The sequence below is a fragment of the Bos indicus x Bos taurus genome, chromosome 5 (genome assembly GCF_003369695.1).
Source record: "Bos indicus x Bos taurus breed Angus x Brahman F1 hybrid chromosome 5, Bos_hybrid_MaternalHap_v2.0, whole genome shotgun sequence".
In the NCBI taxonomy this organism is placed as follows: Eukaryota; Metazoa; Chordata; class Mammalia; order Artiodactyla; family Bovidae; genus Bos; species Bos indicus x Bos taurus.
Window position 1 is genome coordinate 92,037,458 of NC_040080.1, and position 24,953 is coordinate 92,062,410.

Consider the following 24,953-nt stretch of genomic DNA (forward strand, 5'->3'; position numbering starts at 1 on the left):
TAGTGTATAAAGAAACAAGAATGATGTGCCTTTTCATAGGACTGTTTTGTTTTCATAAGGACTGTTTTGTCCTTACTGAAACTCAGTGACTTTCTCTCTTTGATCATTTGCTTATATTCTCTGTGCTTTTTGGAAGCCATAGTAGTAAGTAAGTGAAATTGCAGGCTGAATTAAAGGTAGCAACTGAGAGGATTTAAATAGGTGAAAGCAGGGGGAAAATGTTAGGCTTTATGAGCCAGTAATGTTGCTTGTCATTTCTGGTATTGATCTTGGACTGTCCATACAAAATGTCAGACTTGACTTGCGTAAACCTCCCTGGTGTAGCTAGGGCACAGACAGTGGTGAGTGGGCCCTGCTGTGTCACTTCAGTACACAGTGACAGTTCAGAGTGAAGGGTGAGCTCAAGGATGTGAGCTTCTAGCATTTTGCAGTAGGTAAAGATCTTTGAATAAGAAAAAATAAAGGATGATCAGAACATCAGAACACACACATGCAAAATAACAGACAGCAGAGAAAAGCAATTTAATTGGTTGAATTTTTTCATTTAATTTTCCTTCTCCCCTCCAAAGTTACTGAGTTCTTGCAAATTCAATTAACTTTTGGTGCAGTTTGCACTCAGACTGTTGGCAAGACATCTCCATGGTTTGTGTGGAACCAGTGGACCAGGCAGAGTTCATGTCCAAGACGTTGGTGAATTTAGCACTCTGTTTAGGGACATAAAGGACTTCCCACACAGCACAGTGGTACTGAGCATGTTTTGTTTAAAGTGTGTCGACTATAAAGCATCTTTACAGTAATCCCATCAGGAGGTTCTCTGTGCAATGATATTGTAAGTTTGTACCTGTTTCCTAGTTTGAATGCTTAAAGTAATAGTGGTTAAGAGCAGTTAAACAGCAACCTCTTGGGAAGCCATTCTTAAAATAGTTTGGGTTGAGGAAAGTCCGTAAAGACCACTTAGCTAAATGATGGCAATCTGTTTTATTAATCTTGATGTCCTAATACAAGTAATATTTTAGTAGGTGTATGTTGTTGTTGTTCAGTCGCTCAGTTGCTTCTGGCTCTTTGTGACCCCATGGACTGCAGCACGCCAGGCTTCCCTGTCCTTCCCCATCTCCTGGACCTTGCTCAAACTCATGTCCATTGAGTTGGTGATGCCATCCAACCATCCCATCCTCTGTCATCTCCTTTCCTCCTGCCTTCAATCTTTCCCAGCATCAGAGTCTTTTCCAGTGAGTCAGTTCTTTGCATCGGGTGGCCAAAGTATTGGAATTTCAGCTTCAGCATCAGTCCTTCCAGTGAATATTCAGGACTTATTTCCTTTAGGATGGACTGGTTGGATCTCCTTGCTATCCCAGGGACTCTCAAGAGTCTTCTCCAACACCACAGTTCAAAAGCATCAATTCTTTGGTGCTCAGCTTTCTTTATGGTCCAACTCTCATATCCATACATGACTAATGGAAAAACATAGCTTTGACTGTATGGACCTTTGTTGGCAAAGTAATGTCTCTGCTTTTTAATATGCTGTCTAGGTTTGTCATAGCTCTTCTTCCAAGGAGCAGGTGTCTTTTAATTTCATGACTACAGTCACCATCTGCAGTGATTTTGGAGCCCAGGAAAATAAAGTCTGTCACTGTTTCCATTGTTTCCCCATCTATTTGCCATGAAGTAATGGGATCGGATGCGATGATCTTTGTTTTTTGAATGTTGAGTTGTAAGCCACTTTTTCACTCTCCTCTTTCATCTTCATCAAGAGGCTGTTTAGTTCCTCTTCGCTTTCTGCCATAAGGGTGGTATCATCTACATATCTGAGGTTGTTGATATTTCTCCCTGTAATCTTGATTCCAGCTAGTGCTTCATCGAGTCCAGCATTTCACATAATGTACTCTGCATAAAAGTTAAATAAGTAGGTTGACAATATACAGCCTTGATGTACTCTTTTCCCAATTTGGAACCAGTCCATTGTTCCATGTCCAGTTCTAATTGTTGCTTCTTGACCTGCATACAGGTTTCTCAGGAGGCAGGTAAGGTAGTCTGGTATTCCTAGCTCTTGAAGAATTTTCCACAGTTTGTTGTGATCCACATAGTCACAGGCTTTTGCATAGTCAATGAATCAGAAGTAGGTGTTTTTCTGGAATTCTCTTGCTTTCTATATGATCCAGTGAATGTTGGCTATTTGATCTCTGATTCCTTTGCCTTTTCTAAATCCAGCTTGAACATCTGAAAGTTCTCAGTTCGGGTACTGCTGAAGCCTAGCTTGGAGAATTTTGAGCATTACTTTGCTAGCGTGTGAGATGAGTGCAGTTGTGCAGTAGTTTGAGCATTCTTTGGCATTGCCTTTCTTTGGGATTGGAATGAAAACTGACCTTTTCCAGTCCTGTGGCCACTGCTGAGCTTTCCAGATTTGCTGGCATATTGAGTACAGCACTTTCACAGCATCATCTTTTAGGATTTGAAGTAGCTCAGCTGTAGTTCCATCACCTCCATTAGCTTTGTTCGTAGTGATGCTTCCTAAGGCCCAGTTGACTTTGCATTCTAGGATGTCTGGCTCTAGGTGAGTGATCACACCATTATGGTTATCTTGGTCATTAATATATTTTTGTATAGTTCTTCAGTGTATTGTTGCCACCTCTTCTTAATATCTTCTGCTTCTGTTAATTCCATACCATTTCTGTCCTTTATTTTTTCCATCTTTGCATGAAATGTTCCTTTGGTATCTCTAATTTTCTTGAAGAGATCTCTATTTCCCATTCTATTGTTTTCCTCTATTTCTTTGCATTGTTCACTTAGGAAGGCTTTTTTATTTCTCCATGCTATTCTTTGGAACTGCCTTCGGACAGGTATATCTTTCCTTTTCTCCTTTGCCTTTTGCTTCTCTTTTCTCAGCCAACCATCTTGCCTTTTTGCATTTCTTTTTCTTGGGGATGGTCTTGATCACTGCCTCCTGTACAATGTTATGAACCTCTGTTCATAGTTCTTCAGGCACTCTATCAGATCTAATCCCTTGAATCTATTTGTCATTTCTAGTGTATAACTGTAAAGGATTTGATTTAGGTCCTACCTGAATGGCCTAGTGGTTTTCCCTACTTTCTTCAATTTAAGTCTGAATTTTGCAATAAGGAGTTCATGACCTGAGCCACAGTCAGCTCCAGGTCTTGTTTTTGCTGACTGTATAGAGCTTCTCCATCTTTGGTTGCAAAGAATATAACCAATCTGATTTTGGTGTTGACCATCTGGTGATGTCCATGTGTAGAGTTGTCTCTTGTGTTGTTGGAAGAGGGTGTGTACTGTGACCAGTGCGTTTTCTTTGCAAAATTCTGTTAGCCTTTGCCCCACTTCAGTTTTGTACTCCCAAGGCCAAGCTTGCCTGTTACTCCAGGTATGTCTTGACTTCCTACTTTTGCATTCCAATCTCCTCTGATGAAAGGGACATCTTTTTTGGTAGGTTTTTATTTTTTCACTTTCCTTTTTGTAATATTCTTCTTCCTTGTCTCTAGAAAAGGGAGTGGTGCAAGGCACAAATTGAGTGATGAATTGAGTGATTAAGTGGAGTGGAGAAACAAAATAGAATGAGCCTATGAGTACTGGTGATGGACAGGGAGGCCTGGCGTGCTGCGATTCATGGGGTCGCAAAGAGTCGGACACGACTGAGCCACTGATCTGATCTGATCTGATGAGTACTTCACTCACCTCACAAGGCTTTTATTTTTTTTTCTCTGACTCACACAGGAAAACTTAAGCCATAAGTGCCGAAGGGGTAAAAGTTTTTTTATTTTGGGATCTTAATGTAGATTCTTTGCATTAGAAATTGCTCCAAAGCTTTATGGGTCAAAGAAAGTAGTCCGTTTGTGTCATGAGTGGATATCAAAGACTTGTTGTTAATTAGATCCAGATGTTTTCTATCTTTCATTTTGATAAGCTTATATGCAGCTCGACCCTTGGGGCTAGTGTGCTATGTTCCTAGCCACACGCTCCTTCCTGACCATTAGGAAGTCTCTGGTCTGTATTGTCCCTTGCAGCTTGTAGGAGGTGGGCATTTTCCACTTCCCTCTCCTCAGCAGGCTGCCCAGGTTCCCAGGGCTGAGGTAAGCCACCATCACCCAGGGGTGTGTGACTCCTGTGTCCTGCTTGGGCTCTGCTCTGCAGACCTGCCTTTAAAGGCCCAGGCTAGTGCTCAGGGAAAGGTTTTTTAAAGAGCAACGCATTTATCACTTGGTGCAATCTATTGCAAAATCTGAAGGAGAAAAGAATCCTCCTAGGAAGCAATGCCACTTTTCTAGCCAGGTTTCCAGAACCATTAGCTCCTTATAGACACTGCTTATAGATGTTGAGTTGTTAAGGGTTTACCAGTTGTTTTTTCCTTCCATGGTTTAATCTCAGAACCTAGTTGAGAACTCTTGTGAGAGTTGTGAGAACTGAATGCTGACTTTTGCAGATGTTATAAAAATCTAGTCTGTAGAGTTCGAAGTATGGATGCTAGCCTGTATTTTAAGCAGGAGAGCATTAGATGTTCTTTTGGTGGAAACTGAGGCATCGTAACTCCTGCAATCTGCTTGTAGCCTTGGGCCAAGACGCAGTGCCCCTGGGACACACGGGGTCCTTTTCCTATTTGGAAATTTACTCCTATTCGGGTACTGTACCCAAACAGAGGACCACTTCCTTCACAAGAATAAGTTCAATATTACTAATATTTGAAACGCTTTTGAAGTTCTAGCTTATGTTTGGCAGATATATATTTTTTCCTTTTTAACACTTTTAACAGCTTTGGTTATTTTTTATTGTTGTTTTAAAAATTTACAAGAGGACAGTTGAAAAAAATTTTGGACTGGAGTTCTATGAGTTTTAATACATATATATATTTATGTAACCAGGACTACAGTCAGGATACGAAACAGATCCATCCCCTCAAAAAGCCCTCTGCTGCCCATTTGTAGTCAAACTCTAATGTGTGATCTCTGCCAACTCCCAAATGGCTCTCTGTTCTGTGGTTTTCCTTTTTTATAATGTCATTTAAATAGAATCATGCTATAGAATAGAATCTTTTGAAATTGCCTTCTTTCACTCAGCATGGTACCTTGGAGATTTATCTATATTGTTATCTTTATCAATAGTTTGTTCTTTTTTGTGTGTAGTAGTATCCCATTGTGTGGTTACATATCAGTTTGTTTATCCATTCATTTGTTGAAGGATATTTGAGATATGTCCAGTTTCAAGTGATTATGAATACTGCTGCTATAAATGTATAGGTTTTGGTATGAATCTGAATTTACATTATTCAAAGATATCTGTAAGGGTGAATTGCTGAGTAATTAAGTATATGTTTACCTTTGTAAGAAACTACTAAACCGTTTTTTTCAGAGTGATTATACCATTTTGCTTTTCCATCAATAGTGTATGAGAGTTGTCATTAATATCTTCATTTGCACTTGATATTGTCAAAATTTTTGTTTGTTTTTAGTTTTATTGTGGTAAGAACACCACAGAGATCTTTCCTCTTAACAAAATTTTAAGTGTACATTGTTATTGACTATAGGTCCAATGTTTTACAGTGGATTTCTAGAGCTTATTCATCTTGCTTAATTGAAACTTTCTGTCCAGCGATAAGAAACTTCCTATTTCCCTCTTACCCCAGCCCTGGCAAACATCATTCTACTTGGATTCTATGAATGTGGCGATTTTGTATATCTCGTGTAAGTGTAATTATGCAGTATTTCTCTTTCCATGACTGGCTTATTACACTTAGTATGTTGTCCTCAAGGTTCATCCATGTTATAGAATATGTCAGAATTTCTTTCTTTTTAAAACAAGCTGAACAGTATTCCTGTGTCTGTGTGTACCGCATCTTCTTTGTGTGTTCATCTATAGATGGACATTTAGGTTGCCTCCCTATCTTGGTAACTATTGAACGGTGCTGCAATGAACATGGTATAGCTAATATTTCTTCAAGATCCTGATTTTAATTCTTTTGGAGAACTACCCAGAAGTGAGATTGCTGGATTGTATGGTAGGTCTAGTTTTCATTTTTTGAAGAATTTCCATACTGTCTTCCGTAGCAGCTGCACTGTTTTGCATTCCTACCAACAGTGTGCCAGGGGCTCCAGTTTCTCTGCACCCTTTCTAACGCGTGTTACCTTTTTTTTATTTATTTATTTTTTTGATAACACTGTCTGACGGCTGTGAGGTGATTGCTAACTGTGGTTTTTTTTTTACTTTAATATTCCATTGGAAGGTAATTGCTTTACAGTCCTGTCTTAGTTTCTGCTGTGCAGCAGTGTGAGTCAGCTAAAAGTATACACATAGCCCCTTCCTCTCGCACCTCCCTCCCTCCCGTCCCCTCCCACCCCCCTGGGTCATCACAGAGCAGCAAGCTGTGTTCCCTGTGCTATACAGCAGCTTCGTACCAGCTGTGTGTTCTTACGCAGTTTTGATGTCACATTCTCTTGATGGTTAGTGATATTGAGCACTCAGATTTTTTATTTTGGCAATTTTTACAGGCACGTAGTGGTATCTCATTGTGGTTTCAATTTGCTTTTCCCCAAGAACTAATGATCTTGAGCATTTTTCACATATATATTGTCATCCATATGTCTTTGGTTAAATATCTTAACCGAATCTTTTATTCAGGTCTTTTGCCCATGTTTTAAACTGAGTTATTTGTTTTATTACTGTGAGTTTTGAGAGCCTTTTTAAAAAAACATGTATCCTGGATATCAGTCATGGAGTAAATTACATGAACATGTTTTGCCTTGGTGTGTAGCTTTTCTTTTTCTTCTCTTTACAGTGTCCTTTATCGAGCTAATGCTTAAATTTTAAGTAAGTTTAATTTGTCAGTTTCTTTCTTTGATGGGTCATGTTTTTGATGTAAATAGGAATTCTTTATATAATCCAAGCTTGCAAATATGTTCTTTGCTCTCCTCTAAGAGTTTTATGGTTTTGCATTTTACATGTAGATGTATATAATTCATTGGATATGAAATTTAGGTAAAAGTTCATTTTTATATGTTTATTTTGCAGATAGATGTGTGATTGTTCTAGCACCATTACTATTAAAAAGACTATCCTTTTCCCCTTGAATTGACTTTGCACTCTTGTCAAAACTCAATTGGCAATATTTGTTTTGGCCTTTTTCTAGATTATTCTATTTCATTGTCATATATATCTGTCCTGTCACCAGTACCACACTGATCTGATTATAGATATGTAACTTTACAGTAAGGCTTAAAATTATGTAGTGTGAGTCTTCCAACTTTATTTTCTTATTTCAAAATTGTTTGGCTATTAATAGTTCTTTTGCTTCTCCATTGAATTTCATAGTCAGCTTGTCTATGTCTGCAAAAAACACTGGAGGAAGTAGTGGTAAACCACTCTTGTGTTCTTGCCGCAAGAACTCCATAAACAGTATAAAAGCTATGACACCACAAGATGAGCTGTCCAGGTTACAAGGTGTCCAGTATGCTCCTGCTGAAGAGCAGAGGACAGTTACTAATAGCTTCAGAAAGAATGAAGTGGTTAGGCCAAAGCAGAAATGAAACTCAGTTGTGAATGTGTCTGGTGGTGAAAATAAAGTCTGACTCTGTAAAGAACAGTATTGCATAGGAATCTTGAATCTTAGGTTCATGAATCAAGGTAAATTGGATGTGGTCCAGCAGGAGATGGCAAAAGTGAACATTGCATCTTAGGAATCGGTGAACTAAAATGGACCAGAACGGGCAAATTTAATTCAGATGACCATTATATCTACTACTGTGGGCAGGAATCCCTTGGAAGAAATGGAGTAGCCCTCGTAGTCAACTGAAGAGTCCAAAATGCAGTACTTGGGTACAGTCTCAAAAAAGACAGAATAATCTTGGTTCATTTCCAAGGCAAACCATTCAACATCACAGTAATTCAAGTTATACCCCTTCCACTGATGCTGAAGAAGCTGAAGTTGAATAGTTCTATGAAGACCTACAAGACCTTCTAGAACTAACACTAAAAAAAGATGTCCTTTTCATCATAGGGGATTGGAATGCAAAAGGAGGAAGTCAAGAGACACCTGGAGTAACAAACAAGTTTGGCCTTGGAGTACAGGATGAAGCAGGGCAAAGGCTAACAGAGTTTTGTCAAGAGAACACATTGGTCCTACCAAATACCCTTTTCCAGCAACACAAGGGATGACTCTACACATAGACATCACCAAACGGTCAATGCAGAAATCAGATTGATTCTGTTGTTTGTGACCAAAGATGGAGAAACTATACAGTCAGCAAAAACAAGACCTGGAGCTGACTGTGGCTCAGATCATCAGCTCCTTATTAAAAAATTCAGGCTTAAATTGAATAAAGTAGGGAAAACTACTAGGCCATTCAGGTATGACCTAAATCAAATTCTGTATGATTATCACAGTGGAGGTGATGATTAAATTCAAGGGATTAGATCTGATAGAGTGAGTGCCTGAGGAACTATGGATGGAAGTTCGTAACATTGTACAGGAGGCAGTGACCAAAACTATCCCAAGAAAAATAAATACAAGAAGGCAAAATAGTTGTCTGAGTAGGCTTTACAAATAGCTGAGAAAGAAGAGAAATGAAAAGCAAGGGAGAAAGGGAACAATATACCCAACTGAATGCAGAGTTCCAGAGAATAGCAAGGAGAGATAAGAAGGCCTTCTTCAAGGAACATTGCAGAGAAGTAGAGGGAAACAACAGAATGGGAAAGACTAGAGATACCAAGGGAACATTTCATGCAAGGATGAGTATGATAGAGGACAGAAACAATAAGGACCTAACAGAGGCAGAAGAAATTAAGAAGAGGTGGTGAGAATACACAGAAGAACTACACAGAAAAGGTCTTAATGACCAGTATAACCACGATGGTGTGGTCACTCACCTAGAGCCAGACATCCTGGAGTGTGAAGTCAAATGGGCCTTAGGAAGCATTACTACAAATAAAACTAGTAGAGGTGATGGAATTCCAGCTGAGTTATTTCAAATCCTAAAAAATGGTGCTGTTAAAGCATGGCACCCAATGTGAGCAGGAAATTTGGAAAACCCAGCTGTGACCACAGGACTGGAAAAGATCAGTTTTCATTCCAATCTCAAAGAAGGGCAGTGCCATAGAATGTTCAAACTACTATACAGTTGTGCTCATTTAGCATGTTCGTATGTTAGTAAGGTTATACTCAAAATCCTTCAAGTTAGGCTTCATCAGTACATGAACTGAAAACTTGCATATGTACAAGCTGGGTTTAGAAAAGGCAAAGGAACCAGAGATCAAATTGCCAACATTCATTGGAACTTAGAGAAAGAAGGGAATCCCAGAAAAACCTCTTCTTTTCCTTCATTAACTACGCGAAATCCTTTGTGTGGATCACAACAAACTGGAAAATTCTTAAAGAGATACCAGATCACCTTATGTGTCTCCTGAGAGACCTGTGTGGGGGTCTAGAAGCAACAGAACCTTACATGGAACAACTGACTGGTTCCCAGTTGGGAAAGGAGTACAACAAGGCTGTATATTGTCACCCTGTTTATTTAAGTTCTGTGTAGGGTACATTATGTGAAATGCTGGGCTGGATGAATCACAAGCTGGAATCAAGATTGCAGGGAGAAATATCAACTTCAGATATGCAGATAATACCACTCTAATGACACAGTGAAGAGGAACTAAAGAGCCTCTTGATGAAAGTGAAAGAGGAGAGTGAAAAAACTGCTTAAAACTCAGTATTGAAAAAATCTAAGATCATGGCATCCAGTCCCATCACTTCATGGCAATTAGAAGGGGAAAAAATGGAATCAGTGACAGATTTTATTTTCTTGGGCTCCAAAATCACTGTGGATGGTGGCTGCAGCCATGAAATTAAAAGATGCATACTCCTTGGAAGGAAAGCTATAACAAACCTAGACAGTGTATTAAAAAGCAAAGACATCAGCTTGCTGACAAAGGTCTGTATAGTCAAAGTTATGGGTTTTCCAGTAGTCATGTACAGACAGATGTGAGTTGGACCATAAAGAAGGCTGAGTGCCAAAGAATTGATGCTTTTGAACTGTGGTGAGGAGAAGACTCTTGAGAGTCCCTTGTACTGCAATGAGATCAAACCAGTCCATCCTAGAGAAAATCAACCCTGACTATTCATTGGAAGGACTGATGCTGAAGCTGAAGCTCCAGTACTTTGGCCTCCTGATGTGAAGGGCCGACTCATTGGAAAAAACTCTGATGCTGGGAAAGATTGAAGGTAAAAGAAGAGGGTGGTAGAGGATGAGATAGCATCACCGACTCAATGGATATGAATTTGAGCAAACCCTGGGAGATAGTGAAGGACACGGTAGCCTGGTGTGGTGTAGTCCATGGGGTTGCAAAGAGTCAGATACGACTTAGCAGCGGAACAGCATTATAGTTCTTTTGTCTTTCCACTGAATTTCATAGCTTGCCTATGTCTGCAGAACTCCCACTAGCATTTTGCTTGTGTGTGTGCTTTGTCTCTCAGTCGTGTCTGACTCTCTGCAGCACCATGGACTGTAGCCCACCAGGTTCCTCTGTCCATGGAATTTCCCAGGCAAGACTACTTGAGTGGGATGCCATTTCCTATTCCAGGGGATCTTCCTGACTCAGGGATCAAAAGTATGTCTCTTTTGTCTCCTGCATTGGCAGGCAGATTCTTTACCACTGAGCCTCCTGTAAAGCCCTGTTTTGCTTGGGACTGCATTAAATCTGGAGATCAGTTTGAGAATTGATAATTGTGTCTTCCAGTCAATAAATATGATAAATGTCTTCATCATTTATTTAGGTAGTATTTTATTTCTTTTATCACCTTATATGGTTTTTCCATTAGTTGTGTACAGATGTGAGAGTTGGACCATAAAGAAGGCTGAATGCTGAAGAACTGATGATTGGACGTGACTTAGCGACAGAACAGAAGGTGATGACACCCCACTCCAGTACTCTTGCCTGGAAAATCCCATGCATGGAGGAACCTGGTGGGCTGCAGTCCGTGGCGTCGCTAAGAGTTGGACACAACTGAGCAACTTCATTTTCACTTTTCACTTTCATGCATTGGGGAAGGAAATGGCAGCCCACTCCAGTGTTCTTGCCTGGAGAATCCCAGGGATGGGGGAGCCTGGTGGGCTGCCGTCTATGGGGTCACACAGAGTCGGACACGACTGAAGTGACTTAGCAGCAGCAGCAGCAGTGACAGAACAACAACAATCATTTTATAGTTTTCAGCATATAGATTTTCATATATTGTTAGATTTATACCTATTTTTAAGCTATTGTAAATTTTTAAAATTAAGTTTCAGTTTCTACTTCATTGGATGGATTTTTTCGTGTTGAAGTTGTGTCTTACAGCCTTATTAAACTGTTTAATTCTAGGAGCTTTATTATAGTTTTGGGGGGTTTTTTTTGTTTTGTTTTTTTACTGTGATGTTTGGTATGTGGGATTTCAAACTCCCCAACCAGGGTTAATCCTGTGCCCCCTGTAGTGGAAGCATGGAGTCTTAACCACAGGACCGCCAGGGAAGTCCCTGGGTTTTCTATATGGATAGTTATGTCATCTGTAAAAAATGAGTTTTGTATCTTTCTTTCTAGTCTTTGTCCTTTTTATTTCTTTACCTCCTCTACTGTTAGTATAGCCTTCTAGTAAGACATGAAAGTGGTGAAAGTGGACATTCTTAGGGAAAAAGCATTTAGTTTCTCACCATTAAGTATGATGGTAGCTGTTAGTTTTTGTAGATACTCTTTCTCAGGTTGAATAAATTCCCTTCTGTTTCCAATTTATTGAGAGTTTTTTCAGGAATGGATGTTGAATTTTGTCAGATGCTTTTATGTATTAGTTGATATAATTATGTGATTTTTTTCAAATTATTTAATCTGTTAATATAATGAATTATACCGATTGATTTTCAAATATTGACCTACCCTTACATTCTTGGGGTAAACACCAACTGGTTGTGATGTGTTCTTCTATTTTGTTGGATATGACTTGCTAATATTTGTTGAGTTTTGCATCTGTGTTCATGAAGATATTAGTCTGTAGTTCTGTTATTTTTTTCTTGTCATCAAGTTTTGGTATCAGGATAATGCTGGTCTTATAAAATAAGTTTATAAGTGTTCATTTTGGGGAAGAGAAAATGTAGAATTCCTTTTTAAAATATTTGGTAGAATTCTTCAATGAACTGTGCCTAGAGTTTTCTTTGTGTGGGAGTTTTTAACTACAAATTTAACTTCTTTAATAGATACAGAACAATACAAGTTGTCTAATACTTTTTGGGTAAGTTCTGGTACTTTGTGGCTTTTAAGGAGTTGGTGCATTCATCTAAGTTTTCAACTTTATGTACAAAGATTCATTCAGGTATTTTCTTAGTATCCTTTTAGTGTCTGCTGCTGCTCTGCTGCTGCTAAGTCACTTCAGTCATGTCCAACTCTGTGCGACCCCATAGATGGCAGCCCACCAGGCTCCCCCGTCCTTGGGATTCTCCAGGCAAGAACACTGGAGTGGGTTGCCATTTCCTTCTCCAATGCATGAAAGTGAAAAGTGAAAGTGAAGTCGCTCAGTCGTGTCTGACCCTCAGCGACCCCATGGACTCCAGCCTACCAGGCTCCTCCGTCCATGGGATTTTCCAGGCAAGAGTACTGGAGCGGGGTGCCATTGCCTTCTCCGCCTTTTAGTGTCTGGGTCTATATTAATATCCTTTCATTCTTAATATAGATAATTTGTATATTCATTCTTTTTTTTTTGTTTGGCTAGAAGTTTATCAATTTTATTCATCTTTTCAAAGAACCTATTTCTGATTTTATTGATTTTTCCTCTATTTTTTTCTGTTTTCAATATAATTGATTTCTACTCTTTTTATTTTTTCCCTTCTGCTTACTTTGAATTAATTTACTCTTTTTTTAAGGTGAAAAACTATGTTTTTTTAGATCATTAATTTGAAGCCTTTCCTCTTTTTAAATACAAGCTTTTAATACTATAAATTTCCCTATAAGCACTGCTGTGGTTGCATTTGTACAAATTTTGCTATGTTGAAATTTCTTCTTTGACCAATGAATTCTTTAGAAGGGTGTTGCTTTGAGTGTTTGGAGTATTGGGAGATTTTCCAAAGTCTTTTATTTTATTGATTTCTAGTTTAATTCCATTATGGTCGAAGAACATAAACATTTCAACATGTTTAAATGTGTTGAGGTGGGTGTTATAACCCAGGATGTGGTCTCTCTTGCTGAGTGTCCTAGGGGCACTTGAGAGGAATGCATATTCTACAGTTAGGTGGGATGTTCTGTAAATGTCCATGATAGGCTATTGGTTCCTTGGTATCCTTGGTTTTTTTTTTCCTCCCAGTTTTACTCAGATATAATTGATGTGGAACACTGCCTAAGTTTAAGGTGTATAGCATAATAATTTGACTTATATACATCATGAAATGATTATTGCAAAAACTTTAGTGAGCATCTATCATCTTATGTAGGTATAAGATTAAAGAAATAGAAAAAAATGTTTTTGTTGTAATGAGAACTCTTAGGATTTACTTTCGTAACACTTTCATATATAATATATAGCAGTGTTCATTATATTTATCATGTTGTACATTCTATCTCAAATACTTAGTTCTTTTATAACTGGAAGTTTCTTCCTTTTGATTGCCTTCATCTAGTTTCCCCTCCTTCTACTTACTGCCTCTGATAACCACAAATTGTATCTTTCTCTGTGTGTGTTTGTTTTTGAAGAATAATTGACCTACAACACTATGTTTCTGTTACACAACATAGTGATATACTTCTGTACGTTTCAAAAGGATCGTCATGGAAGTCTAGTTACAATATGTCACCATACAAAGATATTACATAGTTATTGACTGTATTCCCCACATATACATTTCATACCCATAACTCATTTATATAGCAACTGAAAGTTTGTACTTCTTAATCTCTTTTACTTCTTCCTTTCCTCCCCTCACTCTCCTATAGCCTTGATTTTTTTCTTTCTCCTTCTTAAAAAAATTAAAATGTGATTTATTTATTATTCAATTGCAACATTACATCCTACCTCTTCTTTATTTTTTCAGACTTAGTGAGATATTATTGACAAATAGGAATTATATATATTTAACATGTACATGTTTTTATATCCTTGATAATTTTCTGTTCACTTGTTCTGTTGAGGACTGAGAAAGGAGGACTGAAGTCTCTAAAATTGTAGATTTGTCCGTTTCTTCCCGTAGTTCCATCAATTGTTGCTTCATATATTTTGAAGCTCTTTTCTTAGGTGCATACACATTTAAGATTGTTTTTTATTTTAGTGAATTGACCCTTTAATTGTTACTTACTATCCTTTTTACCCCTGATAATTTTCCTTGTTTTGAAGTCTGCTTTATCTGATATTAATATAGCCTATTAACATACAGTTACTATAGTTGTGATAACTCTCATATTCATAGTATATTCTTACCTCCTTCTTTTACTTACATTTTTAATAATAATTTCATATTTATAAATGAGTTGCAAAAATAGTACATAGAGTTCCTATATGCCCTTTACTTAGCTTTCCCTAATGTTAACCTATTACATAAAACCATAGTACATTTATCAGAACTAAGAAATTAACATTGATATATTACTCTATTAAGTAAGCTACAGAATTTCATAGATTTCACCAGTTTGTCTACTAATGTTTTTTTTATTCCTTTTCTATAATTCAGTCCAGGCAGCCATAATAACATTTAGTACCTTTCGTTTTTTAACCTATGTATACCATTGTGCTTAGCAGGTTTCTGGTAGACTACATACAATGTGTCTTTTTTTGTAAATCCATCCTGATAATGTCTCTTTTAAGTGATGTGTTTAGACCATTTACGTTTAATCTAATTATTGATATTTTAGATTTAGGTCTGTCATTTTATTGTATTTTTCTGTTCTTTCTATTTTGTGTTTTCTTTGTTTCCCTTTACATCCTTCTTTTGGATTATTTGAACTATTTTAGTATTCTACTTAGATTTCTCTATTGAGTTTTTGGAGTTTCCCTGGTGGCTCAGATTGTAAAGAATCTGCCTGCAATGTGGGATACCTGGGTTTGATTCCTGGGTCGGGAAGATCCCCTGGAGAAGGGAATGGCAATCCAGTATTCTTGCCTGGAGAATTCCATGGACAGAGGAGCCTGATGGGCTACAGTTCACGGGATCACAAAGAATCAGACATAACTGAGCGGCTGACACACACACACACACACACACACTGAATTTTTACTGCTTTTTCATTTGTATAGTTATTTTAGTGTTGACTAGGAATTACAGTACACATATTCAAGTATTCTACTTAAAATTAATATGTATCACTTCAAGTAGAATATAGAAACTTTAGTACCATAAAGATTGGTTTGCCCTCTTCCTTTTTATCTTGTAGTGGTCGTATGCATCTATATTCATTGAAAACCCCATCAGACATTGTTATAATTTTTGCTTTCAGTCATCTTTAATGTTTTAAAGAACTTAGAAGTAAAATAGGGTGTTTCATTTACTCAGATATTTACCATTTCTAGTGTTTCTTCTTTCCTGAAATTCTGTTTCCATGTTCATTTCCTTCCATCCGAAGAATTTTCTTTAGCATCTTTGGCAAGTCTGCTAGTGATGACCTCTCTTGGTTTTCTTTGAGAATTTATTTCATCATTTTTGAAAGCTGTTTCACTGGCTATGTAGAATTCTGGGTTTGGCCATTGTTTTCCAGCTCTTGAAATTCTTTTTCCGCTGTCATCTGTTCTCTATGGTTTCTGATAAGACGTTCACAGTCATTTGAATTATTTTTTCCCCTATATGTAATGCATTATTTGTCTCTGACTGCTTTCAAGATTTTTTTTTCCTCTGCTTTAGATTTTACTGGGCAGGAATTTCTTTGAGATTATCCTGATTGATATTCACTGAGTTTCTTGAATCTATACGTTTATGTCTTTTACTACAGTTGGGAAGTATTGAGTTATTATTTCTTGAAATATTTTTCTTTTTGACCACAGCACACATCTTTTGGGATCTTAGTTCCCCGACCAGGGATTGAACCTGGGCTCATGGCAGTGAAAGTGTCAAGTCCTGACCACTGAACTACCAGGGAATTCCCTCAAATATTATTTCTGTACCACTCTTTCTCCTTTATAATCGGCCTTTGATGATACAAATGTTAGGCCTTTTGATATTGTCCAATGGGTCCTCAAGGCTCTGTTCATTTTTGTTTTCCAGTCTTTTTTCTTAGTTGTTCAGCTAGATAATTCTGTTGATCCATTTTCAAGTTCACTGACCTGTCATTTCAGTTACACCGTAGAGCCCATCTAGTGAATTTAAAAATTTCTGTCATATTTCTAGTTTAGATTTTTTTCATTTGGTTCTTCTTCTCCTTCTTCTCCATCTATTCTTTGTCAAGACTGTCTACTTATCCTTTTACTTCAAGATCATTTGTCTTTATTTCTTTGAGCATGACTATAATATGTGCTTTTAGGTCAGTTCAGTTGCTGAGTCGTGTCCTATTCTTTGAGATCCCATGGACTACAGCACGCCAGAGTTCCCTATCCATCACCAACTCCCGGAGCTTGCTCAAATTCATGTCTATTGAGTCAGTGATGCCATCCAACCGTCTCATCCTCTTTTGTCCCCTTCTTCTCCTGCCTTCAATCTTTCCCAGCATCAGGGCCTTTTCTAGTGAGTCAGTTCTTCACATCAGGTGGCCAAAGTATTGGAGCTTCAGCTTTAATAGCACTTTTTCCAATGAATATTCAGGACTGATTTCTGTTAGGATTGACTGGTTTGATCTCCTTGCAATCCACTTTGGTTCAGTTCAGTTCAGTCTCTCAGTTGTGTCTGACGCTTTGTGACCCCATGGACTGCGGCACGCCAGGCCTCCCTGTCCATCACCAACTCCCGGAGTTTATTTAAACTCATGTCCATTGAATCGGTGATGCCATCCACCCATCTCATCCTCTGTCGTCCCCTTCTCCTCCAGCTTTCAGTCTTTCCCAGCATCAGGGTCTTTTCAAATGAGTCAGTTCTTTGCATCAGTTGGCCAAAGGATTAGAGTTTCAGCTTCAGTGTCAGTCCTATGGACTGGTTGGATCTCCTTGCTGTGCAGGGAACTCTCAAGAGTCTTCTCCAACATCACAGTTCAGAAACATCAATTCTTTGGCGCTCAGCTTTCTTTATACTCCAGCTGTCACATCCATACATGACTGCTGGAAAAACCATAGCTTTGACTAGATGGACCTTTGTTGGCAACATCATGTCTCTGTGTTTTAATATGCTGTCTAGGTTTGTCATAGCTTTTCTTCCAAGGAGCAAGCATCTTTTAATTTCATGGCTGCAGTCACCATTTGCAGTGATTTTGGAGCCCCCCAAAATAATTGTTTCCATTGTTTCCCCATCTATTTGTCATGAAGTAATGGGAGCATATGCCATGACCTTAGTTTTTTGAATGTTGAGTTTTAAGCCAGCTTTTTTCCACTCTCTTCTTTCACGTTCATCAAGAGGCTGTTCAGTTCCTCTTCGCTTTCTGCCATAAGAGTGCTGTCATCTGAGGTTATATAATTCTAACATCTTGAAGTTGGTATTTGTTGATTATCTTTTCCCTTGTGAGATGTTGAAATTTTCAAGTCTTTTTGTACAGGTTGACTCTTGAACAGTGTGGAGGTTATGGAAACCAACCCCCATGCAGTCAAAAATCCACATTTAACTTTGTCATTGGCCCTCCATATCAGCAGTTCCATATCTGTGGGTTCAGCTAGCTGGAGATTGTGTAGTGTTATTGAAAACAATTTGTGTATAAGTGGATCCACGCAGTTCAAACCCATGTTGTTTAAGTGAAGAAGTGAAAGTCTCTTGGTCATGTCTGACTCTTTGTGACCCCATGGACTGTAGCCTGCCAGGCTCCCCTGGCCATGGACTTGTCCAAGCAAGAATAGTGGAGCGGGCTGCTATTCCCTTCTCCAGGGGTCTTTCTAACCCAGGGATGGAACCTGGATCTCCTGCATTGCAGGCAGATTTTTACCATCTGAGCCACAAGGGAAGCATGTTAAAGAGTCATCTGTATATCAGTTTGGATTTATATTCTGACATTTAAAAAATTATATGAGACTTTGGATCTTGTTCAAATCCTATAGATTTGTTTGTTTATGTGATCAGGCAGTCAGTCTAGTTGGGTTCAGGCTTCAAATACCTATCTGCCTTCTTTGGGCTGGAGTTCAGTATCAGTTTAGTTTTTAAAGTGCTATTTGCTGTGTTATTTGTATCTGTTCCATGTACATACCAGCCAGTGGCTAGTCTCCGACTTGGGCAGTGGTGTACCTCATAGATCAATTGTCAGAATCTTCAGAGTGTTGTTGAGGGTCAGATACTTTGATGTGCAGCCTGGGGGTGATTCCTGGAGTTCACATACAGCATCATTGAGCTCCCTCTTCTTTCTGTTGTTAACCCAGACTTTCCAGTCCAAAGGATTCTCCTTCTTGCTTCACTTGCTAGAAAGCTGAGACTTGAATTTCTCTCCTCTCCTTGCACATCTGTGATTACCTTTCCCTTGAGAACCAAGTGACAGGAGGCTCAGGAAAGAAAACAAAGCAACGGAGTTTCCTTCAAGGCTCCTGGGATCACAGTTCCTCTGGTCAGAGAAAAGGTTTTCCTTTCTGACTGCTGTTGTCATTGCAACTGCTGCCTAGTTGCCTTGAACGTAGGGTGAGAGGACAGAAGGGAAACAGACAAAATCGGGGGGTTGCCTCTACTCCCTTTGACCTTTAAGGAATCCCTTTACTGTTTCTTGGGCCAAAAATGGAGGTCTTCTTGGAACTTTTTCTTTCTGTACCTGGTGCACAGTTCTGAGTTTGGGCTGCCTTTGAGTCCAGGCCAGGAGATACTCAGTTCAGTTCAGTTCAGTTTAGTCACGTCCGACTCTTTGCGACCCCATGAACCGCAGCACTCCAGGCCTCCCTGTCCATCACCAACTCCCGGAGTCCACCCAAACCCATGTCTATTGAGTCAGTGATGCCATCCAACCATCTCATCCTCGGTTGTCCCCTTCCCCTCCTGCCCTCAATCTTTCCCAGCATCAGGGTCTTTTCCAATGAGTCAGCTCTCCGAATCAGGTGGCCAAAGTACTGGAGTTTCAGCTTCAACATCAGTCCCTCCAATGAGCAGCTAGGACTGATCTCCCTTAGGATGGACTGGTTGGATCTCCTTGCAGTCCAAGGGACTCTCAAGAGTCTTCTTCAACACCACAGTTCAAAAGCATCAATTCTCCTGCACTCAGCCTTCTTTATAGTCCAACTCTCACATCCATACATGACTGCTGGAAAAACCATAGCCTTGACTAGACGGACCTTTGTTGGCAAAGTAATGTCTCTGCTTTTGAATATGCTGTCTAGGTTGGTCATAACTTTCCTTCCAAGGAGCAAGCATCTTTTAATTTCACAGCTGCAATCACCATCCGCAGTGATTTTGGAGCCCAGGAGATACTAGAAGAAGCAAAAAGGGAAACTCCATAGATGTCATGATATTTTGAGCCATGGTTTGTTTTCTCTGCCCACCAGTTATCAGTTACTTTTTAGTCTTTAGATAATGTGTGGAGCAGCTCTATTCCTGGAGTTTAGCTGAATTCCCTAGGAGAAACACTGTGGAATGTACTTACTCCATCTTAATTGGAACCAGAAACTTTGGCTATTTATTAGACACATTTTAAGAGAGAACCAAGATAGACAGGGGCAAAAAAGGCCGTGGCTTCAAGGCAGGTTATCAGTCCTGAAAGATCTGTGACTGGACTCACAGGCCTTAGGGTCCCTAATGAAGAAGACACCCCAAGGAAGGACTCCAGTGTTTTTGGTTCAGGGTGCTCTTTCTTCCTTCTTTTTAATTTTTGAATTTAAATTAAAATTTAAAAAGAGATTGTATTTGTACTCAGTACATAATCTGGAAGTTATAAAGGGAACAAAGTTAGAGGGGTACTCTACTTACTTACCCACTGGCCACCCAGTTCCTCCCCCTGGAGACACCCATGTACCAGTTTCTTGTGTGTCCTTACAGAGACATTCCACACAATACCATATATAAAATGGGAATAAGTGTGCATATAGTAACCAAAACAGTCGTGTGCTATGCACACTGCTCTATGCTTTGCTTTCTCACTTAATATGTCCTGGAGACTTTCATAGCAATGTCCACAGAAGGCCTCATTCTTCTTAGCAGCTGTGAAGAATGCCATTTAAAGAATATGTTATGATTCATTTAATGAGTCCTTTATTGATAGACTTTATTCCACCAATAAATGTTTATTCCATCCTTTGTTATAACAGGAAAGTTGCATTGAGTATCCTTGTGTACCTATCTGACATATGTGGGGCAGTATCTATAGAATAAATACCTGGGAGTGACATTGCTGGGCAGGAAAGGATGTGTGTTCACTGAGAGTTACCAAGTTGTTAATAGCATATTGATATCTTATTTCATACAACTGCAGATAATCTGTCAGTTTTTTAAACCTTGGTAAGGAGAGGACTATTAGATGACGTAATAGAAACCTTCATATGATCTGAAGTCTTTCTCTATCTCTGGCTGATATCTAACTCTGATTGTGCCTGGTTTTTTACCAACATGATGTGGAAGAAAAGGAAAATGTGTGAATTGGCATTTTTCTTCTTTCTTGTCCCTTGTTACTCTAGTAAGAGACATGCCAACAAGCTGTGGGAAAAAAATATATTGTAAAATTACTAAATAGGAAATATCCAAAAGGAAGGCTGTGACAATCAAGAGGATGTGAATGACCAACTGATGGGACAATCAGTTCCAAATCCTCAGATGTTGGTTTGCGTTAAAGCCTTTCTTCTGAGGAACATTTTGTCCATCACGTGTACTTACGTATATAACCATGCCTGTATAGGTAGGAAGAGAGTTCAGGAGAAAGCTGTTATTCACTGTACTGATGGTGAAACAGAGGCCTTACAAATATAATGATTTTTTTCTGACCCCTGGATCACCACATTTGATGTGAAAAATTTGAATGTGTGGAAGTCTTGGAGACATATTTAATGTAGATACCAAAGAGTTGTCACTTCAGGTTTTTTTTTGATGGTTTATGGTGTTTATTTGAAAGCAAGGCTTTATTGGAAAATCTGTATGTCAAACTTTCCACTATGATGGAGCGTTTTGCTAGTAACCTTCCTTTTGATCCTTTTAACATGACACCTGAGACTAGAAATCAGATCAGTGAGGTGCTCAAAAATCTTCATAATTACTTGGCTTTGACTGTGTCATTATCTGCTTCAATTAATTTTAATAAATAAAATAAAATTACCTATAAAATTGATTTGGAAAGAAAAAGACTTTTAAAAAATCTTTTTGGGTTTTTTTTTTGTTTTGGCATCTGGATAGGGACTTGAAAAGACTATTTTTAAAGTGAATGATGTGTGGCTTTCCAAGTGAGAATTCTAATTGGGTAGATTATCAAGTGATAAAACTGGTTTGGGTGGCTCTTCAGATAGACATCTTGTTTTTAATTTTTATACCTTTAACCCTATATTGTTTGAAATTTTTGGATGGGCATATAAAACTTTTTAAAAGAAATGTAATATAGTAGAAAACAAAGGAAAACAGCTATCTTGGAAGGCTGTGTGTTTAATACAGTGAAACAGTTGTTACAGAAAACATTATTGGCATTTCTTGTTTGAAATGCCCTTCAAACCTATTCTACATCAGTCCAAAAAAAAAAAAAAAAAAAGGAGGGGTTGGCTGTCGAATCAGATACCACTGTGCGGCAAACTGGGAAAGTAAAGTGTGACAGTTCTTACAATGACTCGAGTAGAGCAGGCTTACTGGAAGGTGCTGAGGATGGCTCGTGGCATATCCTTGGTCTTTCCTCAGATTGTGGCTTTCTAGAAAATGCAGTAGAGGAAAGACTCAAGAAACTTTTGATTGTTTAAATGCTTTATCTTTTACTTTTTATCATCATAAAGTTTTGTGACCTTCTCTGCTTATCATATGAAGCAAGTTTATCAAGAGTGCTTATCACAAACTTACCATGTCTGTTTGGGTCTAGAAATTCTGTTTTGAACATTAACAAATTTGGATTTAGAGATCAGAGTCAGTATGCATCTTTCTGAGAAGGCAGCCTATGCATTCTCTGAATTTAAATCATTACCCTGCTGCTGCTGCTAAGTCACTTCAGTCGTGTCCAACTCTGTGCGACCCCATAGATGACAGCCCACCAGGCTCCCCCGTCCCTGGGATTCTCCAGGCAAGAACACTGGAGTGGGTTGCCATTTCCTTCTCCAATGCATGAAAGTGAAAAGTGAAAGTGAAGTCGCTCAGCCGTGTCTGACCCTCAGTGACCCCATGGACTGCAGCCTACCAGGCTCCTCCATCCATGGGATTTTCCAAGCAAGAGTACTGGAGTGGGGTGCCATTGTCACTCAGTCATGTCTGACTCTTTGCAACCCCGTGAAATGCAGCACACCAGGCCTCCCTGTCCATCACCAACTCCTGGAGTCCACCCAAACCCATGACCATCAAGTCGATGATGCCATCTGACCATCTCATCCTCTGTCATCCCCTTATCCTCCTGCCCTCAATCTTTCCCAGCATCAGGGTCTTTTCCAGTGGGTCAGCTCTTTGCATCAGGTGGCCAAAGTATTGGAGTTTCAGCTTCAGCATCAGTCCTTCCAATGAACACCCAGGACTGATCTCCTTTAGGATGGACTGGTTGGATCTCCTTGCAGTCCAAGGGACTCTCAAGAGTCTTCTTCAACACCACAGTTCAAAAGCATCAATTCTTCTGCACTCAGCCTTCCTTATAGTCCAACTCTCACATCCATACATGACTACTGGAAAAACCATAGCCTTAACTAGACGGACCTTTGTTGGCAAAGTAATGTCTCTGCTTTTGAATATCTGCTATCTAGGTTGGTCATAACTTTCCTTCCAAGGAGTAAGCGTCTTTTAATTTCATGGCTGCAATCACCATCTGCAGTGATTTTGGAGCCCAGAAAAATAAAGTCAGCCACTGTTTCCCCATCTATCTGCCATGAAGTGATGAGACTGGATGCCATGATCTTAGTTTTCTGAATGTTGAGCTTTAAGCCCACTTTTTCACTCTCCTCTTTCACTTTCATTAAGAGGCTCTTTAGTTCTTCTTCACTTTCTGCCATAAGGGTGGTGTCATCTGCATATCTGAGGTTATTAATATTTCTCCCAGCAATCTTGATTCCAGCTTGTGCTTCTTCCAGCCCAGCATTTCTCATGATGTACTCTGCAAAGAAGTTAAATAAGCAGGGTGACAATATACAGCCTTGACATACTCCTTTTCCTATTTGGAACCAGTCTGTTGTTCCATGTCCAGTTCTAACTGTTGCTTCCTGACCTGCATATAGGTTTCTCAAGAGGCAAGTCAGGTGGTCTGGTATGCCCCCATATCTTTCAGAATTTTCCACAGTTTATTGTGATCCACACAGTCAAAGGCTTTGGCATAGTCAATAAAGCATAAATAGATGTTTTTCTGGAACTCTCTTGCTTTTTCAATGATCCAGTGGATGTCGGCAATTTGATCTCTGGTTCCTCTGCCTTTTCTAAAACCAGCTTGAACATCTGGAAGTTCACAGTTCACATATTGCTGAAGCCTGGCTTGGAGAATTTTAAGCATTACTTTACTAGCGTGTGAGATGAGTGCAATTGTGCGGTAGTTTGAGCATTCTTTGGCATTGATTTTCTTTAGGATTGGAGTGAAAATTGACCTTTACCAGTCCTGTGGCCACTGCTGAGTTTTCCAAATTTGCTGGCATATTGAGTGCAGCACTTTCACAGCATCATCTTTCAGGATTTGAAATAGCTCAACTGGAATTCCATCACCTCCACTAGCTTTGTTCATAGTGATGCTTCCTAACGCCCACTTGACTTCACATTCCAGGATGTCTGGCTCTAGGTGAGTGATCACACCATTGTGATTATCTGGGTCTTGAAGATCTTTTTTGTACAGTCTTCTGTGTATTCTTGCCACCTCTTAATATCTTCTGCTTCTGTTAGGTCCATACCGTTTCTGTCCTTTATTGAGCCCATCTTTGCATGAAATGTTCCCTTGGTGTCTCTAATTTTCTTGAAGAGAGCTCTAGTCTTTCCCATTCTGTTGTTTTCCTCTATTTCTTTGCATTGATCGCTGAGGAAGGCTTTTTTATCCTTGATATTCTTTGGAACTCTGCATTCAAATGGGTACATCCTTACTTTTCTCCTTTGCTTTTCACTTCCCTTCTTTTCACAGCTGTTTGTAAGGCCTCCTCAGACAGCCATTTTGCTGTTTTGCATTTCTTTTTCTTAGGGATGGTCTTGATTCCTGTCTCCTGTACAGTGTCACGAACCTCCATCCATAGTTCATCAGGCCCTCTGTCTATCAGATCTAGTCCCTTAAATCTATTTCTCACTTCCACTGTATAGTCATGAGGGATTTGATTTAGGTCATACCTGAATGGTCTGGTGGTTTTCCCCACTTTCTTCAATTTCAGTCTGAATTTGGCAATAAGAAGTTCATGATCCGAGCCATACTCAGCTCCCGGTCTTGTTCACTTAGGAATGCAAGATGCATTGTAATGATGACCGGGTAGATAGTGAGCTCTCAAAATTGTGATAGTAAGGATGGATGTCAGGTGTTGCTCATCAGTTCAGATACTTTATGCAGAACCTATGCAGTTATTTGACTGCAGACTAGGACATTGCTACTGTCAGTTTATGTACAGTGATGCTTCTGGGAATAATTTAATCTGGACACAGAGAAACTGGGATAGTTCAGCTTTCTTTAGTTCTGTGTCAGAGGCAATAGTGAATAAGAAGGAAGGGGCAGAGTCTTAGTCACAACTCTAGGCCTTTTATAGCAGGCCGGGGTCCAGACCAGAAAAGTAAGAGTCCCCAAAGAGGCCAGAGTTCTGCTACATGGGCAGAGATGGCCAGGGAAACCTACTTACTCTCATCGGAGGTATGGGAGAGAAGGAAGGC

The 24,953-nt window shown here is 39.2% G+C and overlaps 1 protein-coding gene and 1 non-coding gene across 8 annotated transcripts in view; one reads left to right on the forward strand and one right to left on the reverse strand.

Moving 5' to 3' along the window:
* The window catches only part of SCN8A (sodium voltage-gated channel alpha subunit 8), a 197,048-nt gene that overhangs the window by 9,862 nt on the left and 162,233 nt on the right, over window positions 1-24,953 (forward strand). The window lies entirely within an intron of this gene.
* On the reverse strand, window positions 15,993-16,065 carry TRNAE-UUC. The gene has a single exon. It is a non-coding gene; the product is annotated as a tRNA-Glu (tRNA).